General features: G+C 46.2%; 1 long non-coding RNA gene across 1 annotated transcript; it reads right to left on the bottom strand.

Annotated features, from left to right (window-relative positions):
- Window positions 1–419: 419 nt before the first annotated feature.
- Window positions 420–20109, bottom strand: LOC116657810. Its single transcript, XR_004312928.1, has 4 exons — window positions 19739–20109; window positions 5166–5175; window positions 1012–1013; window positions 420–457 (listed from the first exon to the last, which is right to left on the bottom strand). It is a non-coding gene; the product is annotated as an uncharacterized LOC116657810 (long non-coding RNA).
- Between the last annotated feature and the right edge of the window lie 1176 nt (window positions 20110–21285).

Raw genomic sequence — 21285 nt, 5'->3', positions numbered from 1 at the left:
AAGATCCCAGGCCTGGCTAATACCTTCACTGCAGTCTTGTGAGACCTTGAGCAGAGAACCCAGCTAAGCCTTGCCTAGACTCGTGACCCACTGAAACTGTGAGATAACAAATGTATGTTGTTTTAAGCCACTACATTTTTGATGACTTACTATGTAGGAAAAGAAAACTAATGCAATATAGGAAAACTGCCTCTGATAAATTATACACCAACTTATACTCCCAGCTAGTATAGGAACTCCCATTTCCATGAGTTTTTGCCAACACTGGATGTTACAAAACTTGTAAATCTGTGCCAATCTAAAAAGTTAAAAAAAAACTTGTTTAATTTGTGCCCCTCAATTGCAATTTTCACATTTTCCATATTTTTATTTTCCATTATTAAAACTCATTTGTAGTATATTCCCTAATCATATCCTTTGCCTATTTTCGAAGTTTGCTTATTGGTTTGTGAGAGCTCTTTACATATGTGGAGGACAGTAGAGAGGCAGAAATATAGATACTGTTTTATCTGTCTCACATGTTGCAAGTATATGCTTTCTGTTTCCCTAGTTTGACAACTTTGTTTTTGATTTCAAATATTTATGGTATTTGGTGAGGAAGGATATGGATATTTTTGCATTCTGTTGGGTTTTGGAAAGGCCCCTCTCGTAGTCTGTATGGAAGACTGATTGATGATTAATGCTAAGAGAGCAGTGAAGGAGCAATCATGTTAGTCCAGGTGAGCTAATGAAGGTGAAACCTGAACTACACTAGGCATGTTGGGATGGGAAAGAAAGTTCTGAGCCCAGAGACATTTTATAAGTGAAATTGGCAAAGTTTGCTGTTCTCAGAACTGACTTTTTACTAGGTGAGAAATAGACTTAGAAGTGGAGTGAGTGGTGAGTAGTCCTGCCTGTATCTATCGGTACGAAGTTCACTGGGGAAGTTTCTCACTCCTGAGACTGTATCATCAGAGGCTCTGGGCCTTGCAGATCCCCTGAGGCAAGGCAGCACATACTTCTTGTGATCACAGCTCTGACTTTATTTCCAGTGGTGGATGTATAAATCATTCCTGGAGGCTTCTCTTCTCTACCTACTCAGAAATGAAGGCTTCACTCTTGGCTCGTTTTCCTTGAATTCCTCTACCAGGCAGACCTTTGACTTTGAAGCTAAGCGGATGGACAGGGCTATGTACTCAAACAAGGCTCCCCTTGGACATGCCTTGCACAGTATATCTTTCCCCTTAAACAGACTGGGCAGCCTTGTCTCCAGGCAGGGGCGGGAGTGGGTGGAAAGAAAAGCGTTCAGCCTTGCAGCCATCCAGTGAGATGTTAGTCATCACGTGAAAATTGTTGGCAAGAGCAGAGAAGGTAGCCTGTTCTGTTCCAGGGCTCTGGGCGATCCACCAAACCCTCTGAAATGAGGACATGCTACCCACAGTCTGTAATGGCAGAAATTAAGATCTGTTGGATAGGGAGTTGAAATATGCTGGGGGTCTCCCACTGGTGGAAGTAGAGTAACACCAGAGGAACAGAAGAACATCCTGAAAGCTGTCTGGCACAACTGGGTTCAGGTGTGAGTTATTCAAAACCTCTCTTGCTTCCTCGGTTCATTTGGTGCCATGGTTCTCAACCAGGGGTCATTTTGCCCCCTACCCAGGGTATATTTGACAATATGTGGAGACATTTTTGGTTGTTGCAGTTGGGAGGGTGCTACTGACATCTAGCCAGGGATGCTTCTAAACATCCTCCAACAGTGCACAGAGACGTCCCCCACAGCAAAGAATTACCTGGCCCCAAATGCCATAGGGCTGAGGCTTAGAACTCCTGGGCGAGTAGGAACAGGGAAGATGATGTGAATTAATGATTTGTCCAAGTTAGACACGTGTTCAGTATCTCCCCAACACTGCACCAGACTCTGTGAATCACCTACCTCCCTGAAACCTTTATTCATTCCCTGGGGTCTCTTCCAGGTCCTGCATGGCCTTCTTGATGCTGAGGATAGGGTGGGAGTGAAGACTCGACCCTCTGAGCTCACCCCGAGAACTGACCAAAAGCAACATGGTTTATCCCAAAGCTAAACAGGAAAGATTAAATAGCAAATCCACTTGTGAAGTACAGCAGGATCTTTTCTCTCAAACCCCAAGTCTAACATTTATAAACATTCACTACTGTTTGGCAAGATTTCTTCATCTTGTACCAACACACAGATGTACTGACATCAGCTTTGATTCTGGTGATTCGTTCCCTTTGCCCATATGAAGTCTACCGGACAAGGTCAGCAGGAGGAGGAGAGGGGGGCTGCATTTTTGAAATTCTAGGAGTGGATAAATATTTGATGTGTCTTAGCTTGAGCTGGGCGTTCTATACATGAGAGTCAGAAGAGACTACTTGAATTGTCAGCTCCCGGGACAGTGCTCTTCTAAAGCAGTCTGGAGAAAGGTGAAACAAAATCAGTTAGCAGTTGGTGTCTCCATCTCTCAAGCGTAATCTGATTCCTCTCTAGATACATATAAGCATATGTATACTATATACACATGTTAAGAATTTTTTTAAAAATTGTCTCCAGGTAGAACAAGGTTTGTCTTGTATTTTTTGTTTGTTTGTTTTCAATGTTGATGTTGGCAGCATGTTTTTCTGTCCCAAGAAATAAGAGCAAGAACAAACATTACAAAGAGTAAATGTTCGCCCTAAATTGTCACGCATCAAGGATACCAGTGCCTGTGTTCTGTTTCCATGAACCAGTTTTACAGAAAGAAATGGTTTTGTGCCTTGAGTCTGTTTCTCAGCAGTGGTCTCAGTGGGACAGAATCTGAATTGACAGCGGCAAATGGGATTTGCATGGAGGCAGTGTCTCCAGCCAGCAGTCCCCAGGAGGTTCTCACCCTCATGGTTCTTAATCCCCCGTGGCGTTGTCTACCACAGTGTCTCTCATTCCCCTCCCTTAATGTTGGTCTCCCAACACTCCTGCTTCGACTGTTTCTATGTTGGCCTGTTCTCTGGGACTCCTCCCCTGATCCATTCAATGCCTATCTCTCAGTTATGGCAGTTTCGTTAACTTCCAAGGCCTCCACCAGCTGACTCTACAGATAACTCCTAAATCCACGTCTCCAGCCCTAGTCTCTCCCTGAGCCACAGACCTGCCAGCCAATAAGATGAAAATACATTTATAAGACTAAACTCATCTCCTCTCAATATCTTCTACTTCTAACAAAGGGGATATTCCCTATGCATCTAGTGTGAAAAATTCAAAGTGATATCTGACTGACGTTTCCCCCATAGATTGGGAAGCAAACTCGGGGTAGCTTGAAATGTGTCCTTCTCTATCCTTCCAAGGAGGAGGTTGCTGGATCCCTGATGCAGTCAGCGCTACCCTTACCAGTGGTAGAGTTGTCTTCTTGATGTCAGTATCTCTGTTGTCACTGCTACCCTAACAGGATTCTGAGCAGCAGCTTCCCACGCCTCCATGAGCGTGTACTGTTGTCAGAAAGTGTGGAAATAACAAAGTTCTCATCTTCCTCCAAATCCAGTCTTCACAGATTAGATCAGCTGGCTCTCCTGCTCTGACTAAACGGCACTGAGTAAGCTACATGACATCACACACATCACACCACAGTTGTGCCAGCCCCATGTAGGGGACAGCACCTGACATAACTATGAAGCAGGCAGTGACTGGGAGGGTGGACAGGCCAGGCCTCTCTGGGGAGGTGACACAGGAGTTGGTGTCTGAATGATTAACGCACCCTCCCTTCCTGATACTTCGAGTAGAGTTTCAGAGCCTGGGTGGCCAGGAGGTAAGGAAGGTGTGCAGGGAGCTTCAGCCTCCGGTAGTGGCCGAGTAGGCAGCATTTTAGAATCTTGCTCCTCCAGCAATTCTGAGATTCTGTGATCACTCCAGTGCCTTTGCTAAGACCCAGGTCCTGCAAGGGCCTGTCAGCTCAATGCTGAAGTCGTTTTTGCCTTCACCTTTCCATGCATTCACTGCCCTGTTACTTAACCAAAGACCCAGCTCTGTGGTTTGATCCCTCAAAGGCCTCAAGGACCCCACATCCTTCCAGTGGCTGAATTTTTCACACATAGCAAATTCACCAACCATTTTACTACTATGGAAATGGAGGAAACATTCGAGGCCTTCCTCAATGTCATTTTCATTCCCAAAGATACAGAGAACTCCTGGAAGCTGCTGTTCAAATGCTTGATTTAAAGTGGCAGGGACTGAAGGCATGATTAGGCGGAGTCCTCGGAGGCCACCTGCTGGAACCAGGGAGCCAAAGTTGACTGGCAGGCACCCCCCACGTGAGCTTTGTAAGGTCTACGCAAAGGGTGAACTCCAGTGGGACAAACGGGACCTTCAGAGTGGGTAGCATTCCGTCTTCTGAGCATGACTCGCCTCCACATCGTTCTTTCTTCACCTTGTTCTGAAAATGCCTGATCCACTTAATGCCGCCGCAGCTTTGCTGGATTAAGGGAGGGAGGGAGACACGGAAGCCCTAGACTTTACTGGCTCCTTGTTTCTCAGTCTGAAATCACAGGGGGGTGGCCTGTGACTGAGCATCCTGAGGAGCAGCCCAGTGCGCCCCAGTGCTCACATGCACCGTGTTCCTGTGCGTCTCTGGTGACTTGTTCTCTTTACCTGTGATCACACTGCTTAAGGCGGGAAACAAAGAATAGTCTTTATCCAGACTTCCATAAACTGCATCATCCAATATATCCTATTAAATATGTACTCTGTGCCAGGCCCTGAGATGAGTACAGGAAGCTACCTTAGGATTGCTAAGGAGAAGCTGACCTTATACTCACCTTCAACGTTGATAGAAGTCTTTAGACTTAAGTTTTTAGACTTAGCTTAATATGCTCACTGTCTCTGTCTTTGTTTCTCTTTTTCTTTTTTGGCATTGCATAATTTTTTTTCTCATGTAGCTGGATTTATCAATCTTTCTCTTAGTGTTTCTGGATTTTGAGTAAAAAAAAAAAAAATAGAAAGGCTTTAAATACCCCAAAGTTTTAACGAGTGCACATGTATTTTCTTCCAGGATTTCAATGAGTTAATTTTTTGCATTCAAATTTTGATTGATTTGATCTTAGTATATAGTGTGTAATATGATGCATTTCTAGAAAAGTCCATCTTTGGAATCCCATTTTTAATAAATAGAAAATCCCAGTGGCATTTGGGTCTTTTTTTGGACTTTCCGATCTCTTATTGGTCAGATAGTCTGTTGATATGAAAATCAATTATTGAAGTTTTAATTATTAAGGTTTTAATTTTGAGATTTTATAATGTATTTTAAAAGTTGAGAAGGCGTTCCCATGGTTTTTTTTTCTTTATCTGTTCTTACTAGTCTATTTCCCCTAAATGCTTTAGAGTGAATTAAAAGCTCTGCCTCCTTCATGTAATTGACCTGGATTCATTCTCAAGGCTCAATTTTAAAGTGCTCTCCTCTGGGGAGCCTTCCTTAATGTCCTCAGACTTTGTTAGCTTCCTCAACCCTGGTTTGTTCCCGGAGTTCTTATATGGTACAGGATTGTGGCTGGTCACTTTTCTGTCTCCCCGTCCCCACCCCTGGGCTGTGCTCTCGAGGGCAGCACAGCTGTATTTTTTAGCAGAGAGCAGAGTGTCTGGCACATAGTAGGTACTTGCTCCAGTGATCTATTGCTGCATAGTAAGCCACCTGCAGCTTAACGATGCTGTTTTTTTTTCTTTTTTATCAATTCTCATTGTTAGGATGGACTGTGCCTGGGCTCAGCTAGGTGGCTTCAATTTGGGGTTCCTGTGCTTTGGTGTCCTTCATGTGATTGCTCCAGACAGTGGCTAGTGCTCAGATAACCTCACATAAGTCTGGTGGTTCATACTGGCTGCACCCTGGGGGCCTCAGCTGGGGCTGTTGGCCAGAACACCTACCTGCAGCCTCTTCCGTGGCTTGGACTTCTCCCAGCGTGGTGGCTGGGCTCCAGGAGCAAGAGAGCCTAGCGGAAGCTGTGTCGCCTTTTGTGACTTAGCTTCAGAAGCCACATCAAAGCACGTCTGCCACACTTGATTGATTGAGGCAGGCCTGAAAGTCCACCCACTTTCAAAAGGAGGGGGCATAAACCCCACCTGTTGATAGGAAGTGGCGAGGGCGCATGGTGGAAACTGTGGGGTCGGCGGCATGGTCACGTCCATCTTTGGAAAATGTAATCCCCCACGGTGCTCAGTAGACACTTGCAGATATTTCTAAATGCATCACTCAAGAGCTCTGGTATGGTGTCATCCCAGCCCAGGCTCGAACCAGGACTCTGACTGACCTGCAAAAGAGCCAGTGCCAGAGGTGAATGTGTTCCCTGCCCATCCACCCCAGGCTGGGTGTGAAGCCAAGTTGCTGGGCTCCTGGGAAGGGTTTCCCATCTCGGGAGCAGTTTCAGGGGCTGCACCAGGATGTGTACAGTCATGTTGGTAAAGCATTCTCAGTTCTTGATCGTAAACTTCCTCTCTCTTGTTCAAGGTACTGGGTTATTAGAGTTTGTTTTTCCTTCTCTACCTTCCCAAGTAAGTGCTTTGAAGAAGATGGATGTGGGAGAAGTGACACATTAAGTATTTCTGCTGAACTGTAGGGTTTCTGCTCAAATGGAAGGCGCCGTGTTTATGACTGGCACACAAATTGAAGAACTGAGCTCGCTTTTTCGACAATCGAGTTTATCACCTTTGCTCTCAGAGGTGCCTCTCACTCATGGAGGAAGCTGAATGGGTTTGAGGAACTGTCCCCTTTGATTTTGCCGGGTAAAGATGATCTGGGCAATGCATGAGAAATGCAGGTGATTAAATAAGAGAGTGCCCCTCCCCCAGTGAGGACCCTGCTGGGTCGTCACAGTCTGATGGCCCATGAGATGCCTGGTGTGGGGAGCGGGTGTCGCTGCTGCTTGTGTTTCAATAACAGCATTTAACTGCCCACTGCGAGCTTCTGCCCTGTGGTCACTTCCCTGGGGGATGTCAGGAGCACACAGCAGTGAGAGGTATCCACCCCACCCACCCTAGGTGGCTAGATGGGTCTAGGATCTATAAAATTGATGCTAGCCGCTGTGCGGCATGGAGCAGTCATGGTGTGGTAGAGGACAGGAAGGGAGAGAGAGCTTACAGGCATTCAGCCAGTGTGGCTGGACCGTGGGATGTGTCAGGGCAATCGGGGAGCCCGGGACTCTGCATGCCACTCGCTCCTGAGGACTGAGCCCAGTGGGGGCACCACCAGCAGGGGCCTGGACAGTTCCGTTTGTCAAAACAAGTCAAGTGCCAGGCAGAGGGCCACAAGGGGTCCCCTCCGGCACAGGTTAAATAAATGATGTATAGCCATCCAGTGAAATAGTATCCAGCTGCAGGAATGAATGAAGAACAATTTTCAAATAAATCATCAGGAGAAAAACAAGCTGGGGGCAGGACGTATAGTATGCTCTTTGTCTATGTAAGAAAACGTGGAAATGAAAATATAAATATGAACGTCAAGGACGTAGGAAGTACTAGTAGAAGGAGTGGTCATTACCTAGAGTTTGTCAAGGAGGGTTGTCTCAGCAAGGAGCAGAGCTCAGGCCAGGGACCAAGCTGTGGGGTCGTGGGGAGCTTCTAGCCACTCTGAGAACTCGTTCTTCCCCCAAGACTGGGGGCAGTGGCTCTTCCTCCTGCCACCCACATCCTTGAGGTCCACATCCTCATCTGAATGTGGCGGGGACTAGGGGAGGGACAGTCGAGGGAGGAGCCCCACCGTTGGAGTCAGGTGAGTCCTGACCTGCTTGAAGCCATTTTCTCGCGGTCTCTTCCCTGCAGCAGGGTAGAAACATGCTCTGTGAACCTGACCGTGAACCACTTGCTTATGAGCTTGAACTGAAATCAAAGTGATTTTGCAGGAAACCCAAAGCAGTAAAGAGTGATAAAGCTTCACATCCATACACTGTAGATATTTCCTCTGGGGCAGAAGAGACCCCTGCGTGTTGTTGTGGCTGCCAAAGGTCTGAAGCAGACTGTTACCAAAAATTATTGTGCATGCATAATTCAGTTTAGGAGCACTTATGTTTTTATTTGACAGATATGTATTTCACGAGAATAACATTGAATGTGTATTTAATGGAGATTTGTGAGAAGTCACTGGTAACCGTTTTATGGGTCTTTATGTTTCTCTATTATACGTTTGCTTCACTACACGTAACACAAAGTTTATCAACAACTTAACAGATTGACACTGCAATTGGACTGAATATCAGCAAACACTGTATGTGCGTGTGCACCTGTGTATTATGTGTGTATTATAACATGTTACAGATAGGTTGAAAGTATAATTTTAATTTAGTGGAGGAGGGATACATTATTCAAGAAACTGTGTTGGAGCACTTGACAACTATTTGGGGGAAGTTAATTATATTCTCACCTCACACCAAACTCAAAAAAGAAAAAAACTCCATGGATTACCATTATTGAATAGTAATCATAAATATTAAAACTGAAATCAGAAAGCAGTTTTTACCATGTGTAGGTAAATATAAATAAAATCTTATCTAGGGAATTATTTCAGAGCTCTCTGCTTGGGGTCCTTCATCCAAGCTTTTTTTGGAAGGGAGGGGTAATTAGGTTTATTTATTTACTCTTTTTTTATTTTTACTTTTTTAATAGAAGTACTAGGGATTGAACCCAGGACCTCGTGCATGCTAAGCATGTGCTCTACCACTGAGCTGTTGTTACCTTCCCCAGGGGTTCTTCCTCTATATGATGAAATAATAACAGTGTCTGACTCATAGGATTGGTGTGGAGATTAAATGAGCAATATATATAAAGTTGTTAGAAAAGCACCTGGCATATGATATGTATCAAGTGAGAGGTAACTGTTATGACTGTTTCTAAGCATGATATCAGATAGAGGAACGAAAATAAAACAATAGATGTGACTACACAAAATTTTACAGTTCCTGAATGCCAAGAAAATAACATACACAAAATAGAACGCAAATGACAGCTTGAAATTCAACCTAGGTAATAGAAAAAGTGTAAATATTCTGTATGTGCAGTTACTTCAAGTCAGTAAGAGAAAAGAGACAGGCTTCTCAAAGGAAACATGAACCAGGGATTCAATAGGCCAGACATAAAAGAAGACATTTGTCTTAATTCATTCTTTCAGCAGGTATTTACCATGTTCCTATTACACACTGGATACTTGAGGACGCTGAGGTACAGCAGTGAGCAGAAGCAATCCCCCTGCCCTCAGGGAACTCAAATTCCAGTGGCCAATAAACATATGAACAAGGACCTCAACCCACAAAGAATCAAAGAAATGCACAGTTGAGTAAAGAGTTCATTGTTTCCTTTTTATGTACCCAGACAGGAAATATTTTTGAGTGACTTTATCATATATCAGTAGTGATGCAGAGAAATTAGCACCCTTCACACCTTTCAAGTGGGAGCAAAAGCCAGTTCAGTTCAGTCTTTGGGGGGAGTTTTGTCACTAAGTGCTGAAAGATTTTTAAATGTGTGATTCCTGCAACTCAACAATTAACTTATAGGGAGTTATTTTGAGGGATAATCAGAAATGCAGAGAAAAAGTTCTATACAAGAATAGGTTTCATTAATTGATTCATTTACAAATATTTTTTAATCGCTACTACATGCACAGCATTGCTCTAGGGTCTTGGGGATACAACGATGATAAAAGCAGAGGAGGTTCTTGTTCTCAGGGAGTTTGTTGTGTAGGATGTACATTTTTGAGAGGAGGAGATGTGTTGCAGGCAGACAGTGAACATACACACACATGTAGAGAGTCAGTTTGACTCCAGCTGTAGGTGTGTCTATGTCTGTGGGTCAGACTGTGAAAGTCCTATGAAGAAAATTAAAGCAGGATGAGGAGGGGAGGGACGTCTCCCAGTTCCCCAAGGGTGCTGGGGTGGAGGGGGAGAAGTCCCTATTTTAGATAGGGTATTGGAGCAGACCTCTCTGATTAACTGATCTTTGTGCAAAGACCCATATGAAGCCTGGGACCATGCCATTCTCACCTCGGGCGGGGGTGTGGGGCCTGTGATGGGGTTTCTCACAGACAGGACAGTGAGTGAAAAAGTCTTGGGGTAGAGGGGCATGTTGCATGTGTTCAAGGAGGAACAGGGAGGGCGGTGTAGCGGGAGCAGGTGGGCTAGAGGAACATCAAAGATTAGACCTGATGGCAGCAGAGGGCAAGATCACATAGAGGTTTGTGGGCCATTGTAAGGGCATCTCAAAGACCAACTGATGCTTAAAACAATGGCTATTTTTTAAATATCTCATGATTTTGTAGGTTAGGAGTGTGGGTAGGGCTCAGCTGGGAGCTTCTTCTGCTCCACATAGCAGTGACAGATACAAGTCACTCAGGTATGCAGCTGGGGGATGAGCTGGTGCACAGGACTCAAGAAGGCTTCACTTGCATTGACACCTTGGCAGGGACGACTGGGGGGCTCTGCTGGACTGGTCAGCTAAAGCACCTGCATATGAACTGTCCAGCATGGTGGGCTCTGGATAGTCAGCCTTCTTGGATGACAGCTTAGGGCTCCCAGAGAGCATTCCCAAAGGCAGGGTATGGAAGCTGTCAGTCTCTTCTAGAAATCAGTGCAGGGTCCCTTCCAGTGCATTCTAATGATTGAGCAGTCATAGAGCCAGTCTGGATTCAGCAGAAGAGGAACAGACCTCACTGTCAATGAGAGGAATAGAATTAGCCTCCACATTTAATTTACCATATAGAGTAAGAGAGAAAGGAATCAAGGGGCCAGGTTTATTTTGTGTTATTTAAAATTGTGACAGTATGGAAATAACCAAAATATCCAACTGAGAAAAATAGCCAAATATGTCTTATATATATTTACATTCACAGAATGGAATGTTTGTCAACTGATAAAATGATATTTTCAGAGAAAATCGACAGATGAGGGAGATGATGCAGGGTATGCCAGTGTGTGTATGAGGGTGCGTGTGTATGTTTGTGTGCCCAGGTACACACTTGTTGAAAAGTTCTCAGGCGGAGGAGGATTGACCTTCAGCTTCTTGTGTCACCAGCCTCTTTCACTAGTGATCGGGGGTCTCCAGGCCTCCTTGCATGGCTATTTAGACCGAATTCTCCTTAATGTGGGCACCTTTAAAGTCTGCCTGCTGACAGTTCATCAGGGACTTGGAGATTAGGAGGTAAGCAGGCCATTGCTCAAATGACACTGAGTAGACCGGATGCCACGGTCATGATCCTAATCCAAGTGTGTATTTGATTTTTAAAACACTTTTCCTGGATCTGCAGAGACCACCAAGTCTCTAAGAAAGTGTTTCCATCATCAAGGTCAGGGTCAAGGTCATCTGTGTGGACCTGTTGGTTGGGGGAAGTTGCAAAGAGCCTCCTCATTCATTCATCCATTTGGTCATCAGAGGTGCTGGGGCAAGGTGAGGACAGGGCAGCTGTCCGTGCCCAGCACCGTCCTAAGTCCTGGGGCTGTGGAGATGAGTGAGATTGGTTCTTTGTCCACGAAGAGCTGGCTGCAGGACCACATCTGGCATCTCTGTTTCTTGGCCTGGCCAAGGACCAGCGCTTCATAGTAACCCTGTGAATACTTGGATGAATGAAATGAATGAATGAATGAATGGGGGGAACCATTTTGGAATGAATTTGGGAGGGTAGAGAGTCAAATGTGTAGCTCAAATCAGGATCCTGTCAGTGGTGTCTGGAGTGTTCCACGGAATTCTCATCTGTCTGTATGTCTGGGTCTTTGAGCAAGCTAGCATTCCTAACTCAGCTGTCAAACCACTACCGGCAATCACAGTCAGCCACAGTTGCCAGCATTTTGGAGATTTCTATGCAGAATTTTAAAAGACAACCCCTCTTGGTGAACAGATTGCAAAATGTTGTCCTTCCCTCTGGACTAACCCGATCTGTGGGGGATAGGGCTCCCAGGCTCACTTAGTTCCGGCCCCAATCACCCTCTTGAGCTGTGGCTTTGTGCATTGCACAACTGAAGGGAGCAGCTCAGGTGTCTGGGATCCTTCTGGGTCATTCGTGTGACCTGCTCTGTTTTTCATTCTGCTCTCGTGAGCTTTGGACAGCGTGGCCCAGGCCGTGATTCTGTCTCTAGCCTCAGGGCTCCAACTGACTGGCACTGAGTTTGAGGCTTTTTCTGTTTTCCACCCTGACTTTTTCAGTCTTCACCTCAGGCTCTGCCTTTGGGTCCAGCCTCCACACTAAGCCTGCAGGAATCTCTCTACACCCTAGTGAAGGGGCCTTCAAAACAGGATCTAGAGAGACAGGCCCTGTCCTCTTCTCAGCAGAACAGACCAGGTTCAGAGGCACCTATGGGGATTGGAGGGAGAGGATGCAGCTGACTCTCTCCCAGCAAAGCCACCACTGTTATGATCATCACTTCGTGCTTTGCAAGTAACTGGAGTGCTGGGTTCACTTGGGAGAATCAAAGCCAGGATCCCAGCTGCTTTGTTCTTTCCCTGCGCTCTTGTGTGTTCATTTCAGTTATTCCTTTAGAGCAGAATTTAAGTTGTTTATTGATTTGGGCTGTCAGTTCTCGGGTAATGCTCCAGGCAGGAGCCCAGATGGCAGTAAGAATTCCACTACACCTAGCAGCACCCATCCCCCACCCCAGCCTCTGTTGTTTCCAGCTCCAGTGGCAAAGTCTTAAGCACATTACTCTTAGATAACACTTCTTTTTCCATCTAAAGGCAATGCAATTTACCCTTCCCAAGAGCTCCTTTCATATTCTCATTTCAAGTTTGAATTCCTCCTCTATGCAAATTCCTTTGCTAAGGTTACATGCTCTTCCCCTCCTGTTGAAGAATTGGGGATAAGGTAGTGATAAAATATGACTTTGTGATTTAGAAACATATCCTCTCCTGCAACTTCAGGCCATTTTCTTCAGCAGACACCAATTAGAGGGACCATCCTATTCAATAAATAATTACTTCTCACCTAGTAGGTATCAGCTACGGTTCTCGGTGGTTGGGGCACATCTGTAAACAAAACAGACAAACCCCTGCCTTCATGGTGCTTATATTTTATGAGGGAGACAGAAATATGAGGGAGCATAAGTAAATGAGTAAATTTCATGCTCGATTAGAAGCTAGTAGGTACTCTGAAGAAAAAGGCTGCAGAGCAAGGGAGACAGAGGATGCTTGTGGTAGAGGTGATTTATAAATCTAAAGAGAGTGGCTAATCTCGGCCTCATTGAAGAGGTGATATATTAATGGATTTGAAGGAGATGAGAAAGATTTAACCAAATGGATCTTGAAGGGTAGGGGAGAAGGGAGGAGGGAAGACTTTTCTGCATCAGGACAGCCAGTGCAAAGGCCCCGAGGCTGGAATGTGCTTATTGTGTTCAAAGAACAGCAAGGAGACCAGGGGGCCAGGAGCTGAGTGTGTGAAGAGGAGGGTGGTAGGAGACGGAGTCAGGGAGGGAACTGGAAACTAGAGCTCACAAGGCCTCAAAGACTACTGTGAGGATTTAGGCTTTTGCTCTGCGTAAAATGGGGAGATGTTGAAGAGTTTTGAACAGAAGAGTAAGGTGGTTTGCTCACAGGTAGACAGCATCAGTCTGGCTGCAGAGCTGAGAATAGACAGGAGAAGTCCATTGCAAATCCGGGAGAGAGACGACGCTGACATCTGCAGGAGGAGAGCTGGTGGAAACGGTTGGATCTCAGACCTAGTATGAAGGCCAGCCAGCAGGTTAGCCGGTGAATTGGAGGTGGAAGTGGTAGGAAGGAGGGAAGAGACCCATGAGAGAGGGAGAGGTTTATGCCTGGGCTCCTGGGAGGATGGAATTTCTGCCGACTGAGGTGGGGAAGAACAGGGACAGGTTCATTGGGGGAGGCCAACGGTTCAGTTTTGGACACGTTAAGTGTGAAATATCCCCTGAATATCTGTCAGGCAACATGAGAAAATGGAAAAGATGGCTTTTGAGTTGAGCAGACCTTAACTGAAATCTCATCTCCACCACTGGTAGCTCTGAGACCTTCAGAAAAGTACTGAATGACATCTCTGCGTGTCTGATTGCACGATCCTGAAACATAGACAATTCTCTGCACACACGCTGCGCTGGTCATGGAGATGAGGATGAAGTATTAAAGTGTGTGTGTCGTGGAAGCAAAGTCAGCTAGAGAGGTGAGTCCCTGCTCATTAGATTTCCAGGAAGGCCAGTCTCAACTCAGAGACTCTCCGGTAACTTACTTCCTCCGCTCTGGGGCTCAATTTCCTTACCTCTAAAGTGAGAAATGGCATGAATAACCTTTCAGGTCTGTTTTAACATTAAGATTGCATGAGTGTGGGGCCCTTGGGGTTGTTGAAGGGACTCTGCCTTCCAGCTCGCTAGTGTCCTGCCTCATGCTGGGAATCCACACGTGTGCACACACACACACACACACACACGCTAGTGTCCTGCCTCATGCTGGGAATCCACACATGTGTACACACACACACACACACACAGAGAGCACAGCCAAGTTCTGCAGGTTTTCTCGTGTTTGGACAGAGTGCATCTCCCTGGGCCTGCCAGTGACTGCATCTGGCCAAATCCTTTTTAATTTGAGGCTCCTAGAGCCCCATGCTGTTGCTCTCCTTCCTCTCTGGCTCGCAGTCTGGCCTCACCAGACAGAGAGAGCAGTCCAGGCAGTTGCTGTTAGCCTGGTGCAACCACCATCTGCCGAGGGAATGAACTCCCCATCTCTCTGCAGCAGTTCCAACAAGAGCAGAGGTAAACACCAGAAATCTGGAACACCATCTTACGGAAGTGCCCCAATCAGCCTGCCCCCCGCCCCCGGTGTCCTCAGAACTGCGTGCTTGGCTTTCCCTCCATGCCCCTCCCTTGGGGCACCGGCACCACCACCTGGGTGACCCCTCTAAGCTGCCTCCTTCCAGGCATCCCATTAGGCTTGTTCATTCACTTCCTCTTGGGAGGTGGCCTTGATGGTCACCTGCATGGCTCTTTTTTGGGGAGTGAATCACTTTAGAGCTGGTTGATGTGCCTGCAGACTGCATTATGCTTCTGTGATTCAGTTTCGCAAGGAGCTTGATGTTGCCTTTATGCTCTTCCTGTTACAACATCCATTGGCATTAAGCTGACCTGTCTGGCTTTATTTTTAACTGTCTCTCTATTGGTCCTCTTTCTTGGTGCTAGCCTGTTTTTCTTCAGACTAGTTAGTCTCCTCGTTTCTAGAATACTACTTGACCCGAACATTCTAGTATACTTTATTGTCAGTTTTATTCTTCCTCATTTTACTCCCTAGTGTAGTCCCTGAGCACCCATTTATCACAGCACTTACCGCTCTCTATCCAAGTGACCTGTCCTACCCGACAGACAGTAAGGCAAGAATCGGGTATCGGCCATCTCTGTGGGTGCAGCAGCCAGTTCAGGGGCAGAAACCCATGGGAGCTCAGGAACCATTCGTAGAGTGAATGAATGGATGAAGGAACTAATAAGTTACTAATCGTACAGAGAAAAAGATGGTGAATTCACTTGTGCTCCTACCCAGGAACATATATAAACATATTAATGCCTTTGTGTCTCTCCAAACCTTAGTCCATCTAGTGAAGCACAGGGAGTTTTGGAAGCCAGGCTATTTTCCTGACTGGGATCCCTCTTGGGTCAGAAAGCAAGCTCCGGAGCACACCAGGAGGTCATAAAGCCACACTGACTAGGGCATGCAGAGCCAGGGAACCTGGCCGTAGCATCTTCAGGTCCCTGGGGAAGGATGCCCATGGATATTCTCTGCCTTCCTCCTATCCTGAGAGAGTCAACTGATTGACTCACTGACACACCCAGTCAGTCAGCAGATACCTTCTGAGCACTGACTTCTGGTCAGGCGCTGTGCTATGAGGCAGAGCTGCACTGGTGAGCTTACACAAAACTCCCTTCCAGATGCTCACAATAGCAGACAAGTAAAAGAGGGTCCAGAGGAGGCACTCGACGCCCACTCAGGATGTAGGGAAGGCTGCCTGGAGGAAGTGATGTGTGAAGTGGGATGAACACAAGGTGATGGAGAGACCTGTGGGTTCCCACCCGGTGATCTAAGGACAAAAGGCTGAGGAGGGAGAGATCGCCTAATGACCCCAAAAGCACTTACACAGGCTGGATTATAGGGCATGAAGGGTGGAGGGATGAGCAGGCATTAATTACTCCAGGGACTGGTTGGCACCTCAGGAACGTAGTTCTCATTGTGAAAGCAATTTTAAGCAGAGAGGTGTGGTGATCAGAACTGCATCTTCGGACACTCACTCTGGCTTCTGTGTGGAGAGTTGTAGGGGACAGAGTGAAATCAGAGCGTCCAAGGTTGGTGGCCGTTGTGGTCATCCCGAGGATTGTGGCTAGCAGGGCAGGCGAGGGGGCTGGAGAAAAGTGGGAGGATTCCACAGATTTTCAGAAGGTAAAACTGACAGGCCTCAGCAGTCTGTTAAATCAGGGTTTAGAAAACAAATCTGTGGACCAAATCTGGCAGAGTGCCTGACTTTGTAAAGTTTTATGAAACCCATTCACACTGCAGTGGCAGAGTGGAGGAGTTGCTGTGAGATCTTGTGAGTTGCAAAACTTAAAACGTTTACTCTGTTTTTTTTACAGAGAACTAACTCCTGGGTTAGATGCAAGGCACTGGGGGAAGCGAGGGAGAGGAAGGATTTGAGGGTTTGACATTTGGATTTTTAATGTCCGTGCCTGTGGTTGAGATGGAAACTCAGGGAGTGGAAAGGGGGTGGTCTGAGTCCTTACGGCTGTGCTAGCCTTGCTTCTTAATGGGTACTTCACCCAGCTCTTTCCAGCTTCCTCCCCAGGAAAACTGAGCCCTGTTCTTCTCTGTTTAGCTGGAACTCTGCTGGGATTTATCATTCTTCTAAAACTATGACCTTGGTTTCACCTGACCGTAGGATTACTTGCTGTCCCCATCCACCTTGACCAAAGGGCTAGGCCAGTGCCCACCTTCCTGGTCTTTCCAGGCACAAGTCACCCTATCTGGGGCCAGAACTGGATTCAGTCGTTTTCCCAGCTCTGGGCCAGGCAGTTTCTCTCCCCTTCCCTCTCCACCAGCCCACCCGCTATTGTGTTGCTGAAGTCCCAGCAGCCTGTGCCTCCACCTCCACCTGCACCTGCGCCGGGGGACCAGAAAACCTGGGCTGATGCAGCTTTGTCCTCTCCCCCTCCCTCCCTCCTCTCCAGCAGTGGCAGCCTGCAGGGACATGGGCTGTGATGGTCTTTCTCTGAGGCCAGGGAACAGTCCCTGCTGTGTCTTTCTAAGCAGGTCACCATTGGTGGGTGTGCGAATCCACTTTTCTGCTTGTCAGAGTGACATTTTCACGATGCCCAAAGTTATTAAGTGGCATCTTTGGGCACCCACTTTTTAACCAAAGTGGAGTAGGCTGGAAAATGTCAATAGTGATAATGTACAGTTATGTCCCCAACACCCTTTTGATTGAACGCAAGGTGGAAACGGTACAAACCAGAGAGCCCTTTGCAGGGAATTGCCAGTTAAAGAATTTGTTCAGACTCACGGGTTTCTTAACTGTAAACCCAGAGTGTCTTAAATAAAATACCAGCTGCCACAGCCCTCTGACTGACTGCAGAGTGTCAGCCTGCACTGCTCTGGCTGGTTCCACAGCCCCAGGCCCCCGGTGCAGGCTCAGGGCTTCCCTAGCTTTGGAGCCAAACCGCCCTCCGTCAGGGGGATGGGAGGAGTGTGTGCTGCTCTGCTGTGAGGCCACTTTGCTGATAGTTTCCCACCCCCTCACCCCAAGCAGGAGACCCTGCCCTGATACCTGTATAGACAGAGGTTTGAATGGAAGTGAAGGAGGAAGCAAGATCTGGTGAAGTCATTGGATCGTAGCATAGTCACCGGGTGAATGCGCCCAACTTCACATCTGGGCTGTAGACTAGAATGTTTTCCAAAGCCTGAGACTGACAGGTGCGGCTTAATTCCCACCACAAGACTGTCAGTTGCTACCTCTTATTGAGACCCTCTCTGAGGTCTGACAGCTTGTGTCCTTCTTCCAGAAAAGCCCCTTCCTGCTAGGGAAGGGTATTTCATCCAGACCTTCATGGGTTGAGCAGGTGGGGGCACTTGCTCACCAGTGGAGACACCTCCCCGACTAGCGTCCAGGGTGCTTGCCTGGTCCAGGGCAGGCTGGGCTGTGCTGCCGGGGTCACGTCGCTCATCTTCCCACGTACATCCCTGCAGCCACTCCTTAGCTAGAGGCTTCCTCTCGTTCCCAGTGCAAACAGCCTGCATTCAGCTTCAGTGCTGCCTTCTGTCTCCTCTTCTGGGTGGTTTTCATCCTTCAAATCACACCTGTTGTTTTTTTGTTTTTTAATTTTTTTATTGACATGTAGTTGATTTACAATGTTAGTTTCAGGTGTAGAGCAAAGTGACTCAGTTATATGTATATATACATATTCTTTTCAGATTCTTTTCCAGTATATGTTATTACAGGAAATTGAATATAGTTCCCTGTGCTGTACAGTAGGTCCTTGTTGTTTATCTATTTCATATTTAATAATGTGTGTCTGTTAATCCCCAACCCCTAATTTATCCCTCCCACCCTTTACCCTTTGGTACCATAGATTGATTTCTATGCCTGTGAGTCTGTTTTTTGGTTTGCAAATAGAACTTGTATCTTTTTTTCTTATTAGATTCCACATATAAGTGACATCATATGATATTTTTCTTTCTCTGTCTGACTTATTTCACTCAATATGATCATCTCTAGGTCCATCCATGTTGCTGCAAATGGCATTATTTCATTCTTTTTTATGGCTGAGTAATATTCCATTGTGTATATCTAACACCCCTTCTTTATCCAGTCATCTGTAGATTGACATTTAAGTTACATCTTGTTTCCCTTGTCTGTTTCTTGTGGGCACCTTGTGGGCTCAGGGAACCTTCAACACCTTGTTGCCCAAATCCCACAACATTAATTAATTGTCCCTTAAATCGTGCATTCTTTAATTTGACAAACATCTTTGACAAAGATGCTGGGCACTGGAGATGTACTGGCAAACAAGACAGGTGTGAGCCCTGCCCTCAATGAGTGTATATTCTAATGGGGGAGACAGACCAAAAAGAGGATGAATTACAGCTATTGTTTATGTGAAAGATGACTTTCTGCTCTTAGAGGTCCAGGTAGACAGTCTATTACCTGGGAGGAAGTTAGTGACTGGAAGGGGCAATGGGGAGGGGTGCTCTTCTGGGATGCCTTAGAATGCAGAGAATGTTCTGTTTCTTGACCTAGATGTCATGTATACAGGTGTGCTTACTTTGAAAAAATTCAGAGATTAGGTTATGGCACATTTCTGTATGGACATTAAAATTTGATGAAAAGGTAAATAATGAATTAAAAAGTTAATTACGTATAATCATGGCAAGCGCTATGAAGCAGGAGAGGACCTGGCTTGCATGAAATGGGGCTTTCCTGAGAAGGTGGCATTTTGCATGAGCTCTGAAGGACAAGGTGGAGTTACCTAGGATCAAAGGGAAAAGTGGAGAGAACATGCTGGTGGAGGAGTCAGCATGTGCAAAAGCCCTGAGGTAGGCAGGACAGAACCTCAGGATGGCCTGTCAATAGAACCTGGGGGAAGACCCTGCAGCCTAGGCAGAGAAAGCAAGAGGGGAAGGGTGCCTGTGGGAGGTGAGGCCAGAGGGCAGCAGAAGAGGCAGGGCCTGGGGACAATGGGAAGTCACTGAAGGAAGCCAGCTGTCACTCCTGTTCCGATGAGATCATTCTGGCTCCTGTATGGAGGACAGGCTGTGGCCAGGAGGGGAAGCAGGGACACTACCCTAACATGAATCGGAGGGCAGCCAGTAGAACCTCCGTTCATCGTAATCGGCCAAGCAGCATCTATCCTGTACTTCTCCCTAATCCTGATTCTCATGCCTGTGGCAGGAATCATTGAAAACCGTATCCTAAAATGAAGAGTCTTTGTAGTATATTGATTACGCTGGTCTTGTAAACCATAAAAGGAGAGCCACACTCTCCCTAAGACTCAGGGAAGAGGCCAAAGCAGAGGTGAAGGGAGCAGAGGGCATTCTTATGGGGAGAGGGAAGGGAGGGAGGGTGGCCTGGACCAGGGTGTTGGCAGCTGAGATGGAAGGAAGTGGGCGACCTTCCCAGGGCTCTTTCTGGAGCATCTTCCAGAGATGCCCTGTAGCCCTCTAAGAAGGCAGTTTGGCAACATCAGTCAGGAGCTCTCAAAACAGTCACATCCTTTGACCCAGAAATTCCACTTTAGAAATCTATCCTAGCAGAAATCTGAAGTATGCAAATAGCTTCATTTACAAAGGTTTTTGCTATTAGTTTTCTATCCTTGCTGTACCGAGTTACCGCAAACACTTAGTGGCTTTAAACAACACAGATTTATTAGCTTGCACTTCTGGAGGTCAGAAGGTTGAAATGTATCCACTGGCCTAAAATTGAGTTGCCTGCAGGGATACATTCCATAGGGTGGTTCTAGGGGAGAATCTGTTTCCTTGCCTTTTTCCAGCTTCTGGAGGCCTTCTGCATTCCTTAGTTTATGGCTTCATACTTCCTCTTCAAAGCCAGCAGTATGGCATCTTCAACACTCTTCCTCTCCCTGCCCCTTCTCTCCCCTCCTCCCCCACATCTCCTCCCCTACTTCCTCTTCTCCCTCCCCCTTCACCTCCCTCCCCCTTTCAGTTATAAAGACCCACAAGATTACATTGGATATACCTCGATAACAAGATTACATTGGATATACCTCGATAATCCAAGCTAATCTCCCCATCTCAAAACCCTTAATCACTTAATTAGCTTAATCTGCAAAATCCCTTTGACAATGTAAGGTAATATATGCACAGATTCTGGGGATTAGGACATGGATGTGGACATTTGCGGGGAAGGGGACATTGTTGTTTTTACCACAGTCCTCACTCATCGCAGCATTGCTGTGATGGTGAAAGGTTAGAAACAGCCTACGTGCCCCTTAGAGGAAAATGATGGCATACTCTCTTCCTCCTCATCACATATGCCACCATTAAAATGTTTATGAGAATGTGCTGCATCTTCTTTATCTGTTCAGCTATTGATGTGCACTTAGGATGCTTCCATATCTTGGCGGTTGTAAATCATGTTGCTGTTAATGGCAGGATGTATGTATCTTTTTGAATTAATTCTTGTTTTGTGGTTGGCTTTATTCCTTTGATAACTATGTAAGTTTAAAAAACTAAAGCTCTAGACATTCTTAGAAACAATGAACAGTACATATATTAAATTTAAAAAATATATGTGCAGTAAAAAACAAAAAAGGAAGTGAGCTATCAAACCATGAAAGACATGGAAGAAACTTAAAAGACATATTACT

The sequence above is a fragment of the Camelus ferus genome, chromosome 19 (genome assembly GCF_009834535.1).
Source record: "Camelus ferus isolate YT-003-E chromosome 19, BCGSAC_Cfer_1.0, whole genome shotgun sequence".
NCBI classification, from domain to species: domain Eukaryota; kingdom Metazoa; phylum Chordata; class Mammalia; order Artiodactyla; family Camelidae; genus Camelus; species Camelus ferus.
Note: the sequence above shows the minus strand (reverse complement) of the source record. Positions and strands in the feature narration are given on the sequence as shown.